Source organism: Chrysochloris asiatica, unplaced genomic scaffold, assembly GCF_000296735.1.
Source record: "Chrysochloris asiatica unplaced genomic scaffold, ChrAsi1.0 scaffold00001, whole genome shotgun sequence".
In the NCBI taxonomy this organism is placed as follows: domain Eukaryota; kingdom Metazoa; phylum Chordata; class Mammalia; order Afrosoricida; family Chrysochloridae; genus Chrysochloris; species Chrysochloris asiatica.
The window spans coordinates 56,962,807-56,972,172 of record NW_006408519.1 but is presented as its reverse complement, the minus strand read 5'-3'; positions in this window follow the sequence as shown (position 1 = coordinate 56,972,172).

The following is a 9,366-nucleotide window of genomic DNA, read 5'->3' as shown; positions in this document are numbered from 1 at the left end:
TAGAGTATAAGCTTTTCAGTATGATTTCAAGATGAAAATACTCATGAAGAGCTGCAAAAGACACATAAACAAACATTATTTGATAAACAAATAAAATTATTTCCAACTGCCCTGTAGTACTACATTTTTTTTCACTAATTCAGATCTTAAAATCCAAATCACAAGTTCCAAATGATTTTTTTTTAATTTACTAACTTCCAAATATCAAATTTTGTTTTAATGACCAAATACAAATGTACATTTCATTTTGTTAATTTTATTTGTTTTATAAATTCTATTTATTTTCATGGATTCAAATATATTTGTATGGTAACAAGATAATTTGAGAAGTTGGATTATGTGAAGAAGAAATGACATCTAAATTGAAAGAAGACTCATTAGCAACCTGCAATATGCAAAGGATACACCTTGCTTACTGGAAATGAAGAGTACTTAAAATACTTTCAAAGAACAAAGATCAAAGAACACAGCCTCCATTATGGATTGTGCTTCAATGTAAAGAAAGCAAAAATTCTCACAACTTGACCAGTAAATAACATCACAATAAATGAAGAAATCACTGACATTTTCAGACTTCATTTTGTTCTGGATAACCATCTACTCATGGAAGCAGCTGATGAGAAATATAAGATGTATTTCATTGGTCAAATCTACTGAAACAGACCTCTTGAAAAATTTAAAAAGCAAAGACATTAGTTTGAGTACTAAGGTGCGTCATATCCACAGTATTTTTAATCTGTGGGCATGGTGCATGTGAAAGTTGGACAATGAATAAGCAAGAGCACAGAAGAATCAACATAGTTGAATTTTGGTGTTGGAGAAGAATACTAAAAGTACCATGGACTTCTAGAAGAGCAAAGAAATATATTTAGGAAGAAGTTCAGTCAGAATGTTCATAGAAACCAGGATGGAGAAACTTTGTCTCTGTTACTTTGGACATATTACCAGAAGGGAACAGTACAGAGAAGAAGATGGTGCTTGGTAAAATGGAGGGTTAGTGAAAAAGAGGAAGACCCCCAAATCAGATGGGTTTACAAAGGGGCAAAAACAATGGGCTCAAGTGTAACAGCAAATTGTTGTGCAGAAGGTCGCTATGAGTCAGCACCAACAGGGCAATACTTAACAGTAACAACCACCACATTTTCTGCCAAAAGAATATCCCATATATTTTACAATAAAGAATAAGAGTCAGTGAGCCTAGTGTTTCAATAATTAAAGTAAAATTCTCTTGATTTCCTGCAGCAAAAGTTGGCTTTCATCAGTTTAACTTTAAAGGATAATAGTTCAATTTTGATGATGATTTCATAATGAATGCTACAATTTTAAATGAACAAATGAAAATACTTCTCAAAAGAAAATTTAATGACCAGAAAACAAATAATATGAATTAGTATATCTTATTTTAGAGAAATCTTTCATCTTTAACATGTTACAGTAAACTCTACTTTGAGGAGGCAGCTCTTCCCCAGCTATATTTTGAATGACTTCCAATCTGAAAGGCTCCTCTTCTGGTACTATATCTGAAAGCGTTCCTTTGTTATTCATAATGTTTTCAACTTCTGACTCTATATCTGACAATGTTTCACTGTTATTCATAAGTTTTTCAGGGGCTAACGTATCAGAAGTAATCTGCCTCTCCTTCTTCCTAGTCTGTCTTACTCTGGATGCTCTGCTGAAACTTGTCCACCATCAGTGACCCTATGGGTATTTAAAATAAAAGTGGCAGAGCTAGCATCACAGCAACACACAAGCCACCACAGTATGGCAAACTGATAGTTGAGTCGTGGAGGAAAGAAACAGATTGTAAAATGCAGTAAATAACAAAAAATTTAATATCCTACATGCACTAAGGAGTTTTGATGTGGCATTGTTTGTTAATGTGCTAGACAGCAAAGCTGGCTTGAACTGCAAGGTCAGCAGTTCAAGCTTAGGAGATGCTCCTCAGAAATCCTATACAGGATCGCTATAGGTCATCAACAACTCAACGGTACTTAAAAACAACAAAACATGCACTAAGGAAGCCTTAGTAGCACAGTGGCTGTGCATTGGGATGCTAATCGAAACTTCAACAGTTTGAATTTATCAGACTGTCTGTGGGAAAAAAGATGAGACATTCTGTTTCCATAAAGATTTACAGTCTAGGAAACTATGTAGGGTCACTATAAGTGGGAACTGACCTAATAATAGACCCCCATCACTAGTACATGAACTAAAAATTTTATAAGCCAGATCTTGGTGGTGGTGGTGACTGTGTGCTGTGGAGTCAGTTCTGACTAATAGTGACCCTGTACAGGGTTTCCAAGGCTGTAAATCTTTACGGGAGCAGAACACCTCATCTTTCTACCACGGAACAGCTGGTAGTTTTGAACTGCTGACTTTCCGGTTCGCAGCCTGATTCGTAACCACTACTCTACCAGATCATCTTAGACCTTTAAAATGGCATATGCCACTTTTATACTTAATTACTTATATGCGTATTTTCATTATTGTTGTTAAGTGCCATTAAGTTGTTTCCAATTCATAGCAACCCTATGTAGGATTTCTAAGGCTATAAATCTTTGTTTCAACAGGAAGTCTAATCTTTCTCCAGCAAGGTGACTGATGAGTTGGGAGGTCCAACAATGTGGAAGCATTCCAATGTTTAGCTTAGTGAGTCAACACACTCCCATATATGTACTATAGTCACATTTGAAGAGAAGTTACACCGTGGATAAATAAAATGCCTACATATGTTGCTACTGGTGTTAAGTGCTGCTGGATCAGTTTTGACTCAGTGACCCTCTGCAGAACAGAATGAAACACTGTCGGGTCCTGTGCCAGCTACACAACTGTTATTTCTGAGTCCACTGCTCCACTGTGCTAATCCATCTTGTTGGTGGTTTTCCCCTTTTTCACTGACCCTCTACTTTACCAACCATGATGTCTTATCCAGGAACTGGTACCTTCTGAAAATACGTCGACACATGAGAGGCACTTAACTGTGCTCACGAGGAACCATAGCTTGTCATGATCCACACAGTCAAACATTTCTCAACACTATATCTGCTGGTGACCAATAAACAACATTCTTTATCAACAGGAGAAAAGATTGAAGTTGTCAAGGGCTTCATTCTTCTTGAATCAATTATAAACACTCACGGAAGCAGCAGTCAAGAAATCAAACAACGTATTGCATTAGGCAAATCTGCTGCACGAGACATTTTTAAAGTTTTGGAAAATTAAGACGTCAGCTTGAGGACTAAGGTGTGTCAGACTCAAGCCATGGTATTTTCAATAACCTCATATGCATGAGAAAGCTGGACAGTGAATAAGGAAGACTGTAGAAGAATTAATGATTTTGAGTTATGGTGTTAGAGGAGAATATTGAAAGTGCCATGGGCTGACAAAAGAACCAATAGATCTGTTTTTAAATAAGTGCAGCCAGAGTGCTCCTTGGAGGCCAAGATGGCCAAACTTCACCTCTCTTACTTCAGATATATTGTCAGGAGGGACCAATCACTGGAGAAGGATATCATGTTATCATGTTTGGTAAGGTGGAGGGTCAGAGAAAAAGAGGAAGACCCCCAGTGAGATGAATTGGCCAAGTGGCAGCATCAATGGGCTCAAGTATAGCAATAATAGTGAGTCTGGCCAGAATCCGGCAGTGTTTTGTTCTGCTGTGCAAAAGGTTGCTATGAGTCAGCACCCACTTGATGGCACCTAACAACAAAACAACATATCTGCTGGTATTCATAAAGTTTTCAGTAATTAAACATTCAGCCTCTCCATCTTTCTATTCTGTCTTAGTCTTGAAGTTCTGCTGAAACTTGCTCACCAGGGGTGATACTGTTGATAATTAAAATATGGCTGGCATAGCTTTCAGCATCACAGCAGCACACAAGCCACCACAGGACGACCAACAGACAGACAAGTGGTGGACGCACACACATGTATGAGAATAAGTCAAAAGCATTATGACTTTAACGTAGTCAAGAAATATAATGTTCTACATCCTATTTTAGTGATTAGTTACTAGGATCTTAAAAGCTCTTGAATAGCCATCTGATGTGCAACAGTTGGTCTCTTCCTTTCTGGGGGAAAGAAGAGAAATTAAAATCAAAGCCCCTTGGAAACAATTAGTCCAGTGGACTAATGGGCCATGTGAATACCAGTCTCTGGCCCAGAGACCAGAAGAAATAGATGGTGCTTGGTTACTACTGTCAGTTGCTGTGAAAGGGGCCATATTGGATGTTTCTGTTTAGAGTGGAACAAAATGTGGAACAAAATTCAAAATCATTAAAAAATATACAATCGGATCAAATAGACATTGGTGGAAACTCAAGACTATGGCCTTGGGTCACCCTTCAGGTCTGGAAATGAACTCACCCTCAAGGCTTAAATTTCAGTCAAGCAATAGATAGGTATATAGAAGGGAAAATAACAGTAGTGAGTACATGCATCATAGAATGATCCACCTTTTGAGATCAAAAGGGGCAACATTTACATTTAAAATTCATAAGGTGGGGGCGGGGAAGAGAAATGGAAACAATAAATACAGGGAGGAAAGGGGATACGTGATGTTACGTTAAGGAGATTGCAATCTTAATGAAAGGAAATATGTGATTTGTTGATTGTAAAACTAATTATCTGTGCTGCAAATCTTCAACTAATTTAAAATACAAAAAGAGTATTGTTTCTAGGGTTTTAGTACATCCATTCATAGGTTTATTCCAAACAAATTGTACTTAAGCAAGTCTGGAAATCGGTGAATGAATATAGACAAATTCTCTTTCCTAGTAATACCCTTGTCTTAGTCTTGGGTGTTGTTGTAAAGTGCGGTCAAATCGGTTCCAATCCACAGCGACCCTGTAAAGGGTTTCCGAGGAATGCCTGTGAGCTTGAGCAGCCGATCTTGTGGTTCAAACTGACTTTGCAGTCCAGTGAACTAACGCACAGTGCCACATCAGGACTCCATAATAATGGTGGTGGTGATGTACCATGGAGTTGGTTCGATTCAGAGACCTTGCATAGGGTTCCTGAAGCTGTAAATCACTACGAGAGCAGAAAGCCTCATCTTTCTCTCACCGAACGGTGGGTAGTTTTGAACTGCAGACCTTTAGGTTAGCAGCTTGACTTGGTAGGTCTTGGTGTTGTTGCTGTTGTTAAGTGCCGTCAAGTCGGTTCTGACTCATGGCGACCTTGTATAGGGTTTCCGAGGATCGGCTGGTGAGCGTGAGTCCCCTACCTTGCAGTTCAAACGGCTTTGCAGTCTGCCGCATTAACCCAGCCACACCAGAACACCAGGTCTTGGTTGTTGTTGATTTTGTTAAGTGTTGTCGAGTCGATTTTGACCCATAGCGACCCTGTACAGGCTGTAAATCTTTACGGGAGCTAAAAGCCTCATCTTTCTTCCCCGGAAGCTACCTTAAAAAAATAAGAAAGATTGGGCTTTAAATTCCTACAAAAATGTACAGCCTCAGAAATCATATACAGGATCACTATGAGAATAGACTCGACAGCATATAAAAAAAACATACAGATGTGTGTGTGTGTGTGTGTGTGTGTGTGTGTTGTTTTTAAGTGTCATCGAGTCAACTCCAGTATAGGGTTTCTAAGGAGTGACTGGTGAGCTTGCACCACCGATCTTGCAGTCCAGCATATTAACCCTCTTAATCCAGCACATATTTCACAGACATAAAACTCACATATCACATTGGAAAGCATGAATAAGCAGAGAAGGGACACTACAAATTGTTACTGTTCAGTGTCCTTTCATGCCTGAATCCAGCCCTGCTACAGTAACATAGGGTTGGTTATGAAACTACTTATTTCCAATCAAAGCAACATAAACACAGATACGGTAATTTAGGATTGGTTGGATACAAGATAGAAACAAGTTCACTTCTGGTTCTTTGACAAACCATCACTGAAACGTTAAAATATAAGCATTAATGCTCTTATATATAATAAACTGTAAAGGGTACACCTGCCTTAGAATGGAGTCAGACTGAGGAAAAACAAAACAAAACAAAAGACTCAGAAAATAAGAATAAGACCTAATCTTATAAGAACCCCTTGATGTAGCCATGCCTGAAGCTGAAAACCATGGACTTTTAATATAAATTATACTCTAATTTATTTTTCAGTTGAAATCATTGCAAGAATTTTGTGTCATTAGCAAAGAATAAAGTTTCTGATTGTACCTAACTACCAGCATGTTTTACAATTCTGGAATAACAGGGTAGAGAGAAAAATGCTATAAAACAAACTCAGTAGCTATCCCTGGTAAATAGTTACATGTGTCCATGTTTTGCAAATCTTACATACTCTATGCATGAAATAAAATTAATTACATATATGTAGTGCTATAAGATGAGCACTGGACTGCAAACCAAAAAAAAAAGGTCAGTAATTCAAACCCACTAGCAGTAGTTCAAACCCACTAGCCACTACTTGGAAACCCTATACAGGGATGCTATGACTTGGAACCAACTTGATGTCACTTAACAACAACACTTGTATTCAGTGAGACTTATTTTTTAACAAATGTGTCTACATTTAAAATAAAAGCACAAAGCAGTCTTTTATGTCATTAGAAAAGAAATTTGAACATACTGATGATAAAGGAGAACTTGTAATCTGTATAGTTTCTATTATATTTTCGGATACAGTGTGTTTTTTAAAAAACAGTTCTTTATAGTATAGGGTCACCCCTGAAAAAAGGTTGGAAGTGCAATCACCTAAATAAATAATATAATAAGTACTGCTGGAAATAAATTAGTATTTAGTATAGAAATGGATGTTTTATTTCAGTGACTTTGGGTAGAAAAGCTACAATTATGGAGCTTTCAAAGATGATAGCATAATAATATAGTTCTTTATCTGATTTGCAGAGAATGCTGCCATTTGAAACAAAGGAAAGAGAGTAACTAGAACAGAACAAGCTCGAATTAAATGACCACAATATTCCGATTTTTCCCTCCTGCTAGATAAGAAGATATCATTTTGCTGAAAGAATGATGGGAAAAATAGGTGGACTCTATGAATAGGTGACTACAAATGAAATACATTTCACCTTTAATTGACTGACTGAAATTGAAGCAGTTTCCATAGAGACTTAAATTCCTCCATGGGAGATGACAGTTCAGCAGAGAGGATAAGGATGGAGGGCTCTGTCTCCATTCCTCAGAGATAAGGAACATGATGTTAGATTTACTGGTTTCCGAAGTTGATCTTAGCTGTTGTCAGTGGTTCATATTAAAAACTAAACCAGACCTTTTAAAAAGTGCTCAATTCGAAGAATTATTTTAACTTCTTCGTGAGAATACGTTGGTTGAGTCATGGGAAATTTCTTAAATTAATCAAGTTCTTAGACGACTGCTTGAACTATTAAACATGGTGTTATATCCATCAATATGTATAGGCTCTTCCTGCATGATTTGGTTGGTTGGTTGGTTGGTTGGTTGGTTGGTTGGTTGGTTGGTTGGTTGGTTGATTGGTCATGTGCCGTGGAATCAGTTCTGACTAATAATGACCCTGTATAGGGTTTCTGAGGCTGTATATCTTTACAGGAGTAGAAAGCCTCATCTTTCTCTCTCGGAATGGCTGGTAGTTTGGAACTGCTGCCCTTGAGGTTAGCAGCCCAACTCATAACCACGATGTTATCAGAGCTCCATTTCCCTCCTGGTAATATGTCTGAAATATGGGTGACAAAGCCTTGAAATCCTGGCTTCTAAGGAGCATTCAGGCAGTGCTTTCTTCCAGCAAAGATTTGTTTGTTCTGGCAGTCCATGGCAATTTTCATATTCGTCTCCAACACCATAACTCAAATGCATCAATTCTTCTAAGGTCTTCCTTGTCATGGTCCTACTTTCACATGCATATGAGGCTACTGGAAAACACCATGGCTTGGGTCAAGCACACTTTAGTCCTCAAACTATCATCTTTGCTCTTGAACACTTTGGAGAGATCTTATATAGCAGACAGACATGCCTACTGTAATATGTCACTTGATTTCTTGACTGCTGTCTTCATGAATGTTGACAGTGGATCCAAGCTAAATGAAGTCTTTGACAACTTCAACCTTTTTTCTTTTTTTATCATGATGTTATTAACTGGCCTATGTTGAGGATTTTTGTTTTCTCCTGCGGAACAGCTGGTAGTTTAATTCCTTGATTATCTTGTCACAAATAAATGTTATGATTCAAGGATGCATACATTCTTCCAGGCATTTATAGATTACATTTGAAATAATGGAATGAATGTATTACTAATAAAATAGAAGCCTTCAGTACACCATTCTCTTTTTTTTTAATTGGATGCCTTTAATTTCCCTGTCTTGCCGTATAGTTCTTGCTAAGACTTCCAGCACAATGCTGAATAGGAGTGGTGACGAAGGGTACCCTTGTCTGGTTTCTGTTCGCAGAGGAAAAGCTTTCAGTTTCTCTCTTTTGAGCGTAAGGTAGACTGTTAGTTTTGTATATATGCTCTTAATTATGTAGAGGAATTTCCCTTCAATTCCTACTTTGTTAAGGGTTTTTATCAGGAATGGATGTTGAATTTTGTCAAATGCCTTTTCTGTATCTATCAATATGATCATATGTTGTTTTTTCTTTCTTTTTTCTTATTTATATGGTGGATTACATTGATTGTTTTCCTAATGCTGAACCATCCTTGCATCTCTGATATGAATCCCACTTGGTCATGATGTATTATCTTTGTGATGTGCTGCGGATTCTCTTGTCTAGGATTTTGTTGAGAATTTTTGCATCTATGTTCATGGGGGTATATTGGTCTATAATTTTCTTTCTTAGTGATGTCCTATCCTGGTTTTGTTTTGAGGTTTATGCTTGCTTCATAAAGTGTATTAGGTAGTTTTCCAGCCTCCTCTATATTCTGGGATAATTTGAGTACAATTGGTGACAGCTCTTCCCTAAATGTCTGGTAGAACTCACCAGTGAAGCCACCTGAACCTGGACTTCTTTTGGTTTGGAGTTTTTTGATGACCTGATCAATATTTTGTTTTGTTCAAGTCTTCTACTGTATTCTGTGTGAGTTTAAGTAGGTAGTACTTTTCTAAAAATGTATCCATCTCATCTAGGTTTTCAAATTTGTTGGAGTACACCTCTTCATAGTATTCTGTTATTATCCTTTTGATTTTCTTTGGTTCCGTTGTAACATCTAATGTGTGTTATTTGTGTCTTCTCCCTCTTTTCTTTTGTTAGGTTTGCCAATGGATTGTTAATTTATTAATCATTTCAAAGACCAATTTCTAATCCTGTTGATTCTTTCTATAGTTTTTCTGTTTTCTATCTCATTTATTTCTGCTCTTTATTATTTGTTTTCTTTTGGTGACTGTAGGTTCCCTTTGTTGGTCTGTTTCTAATT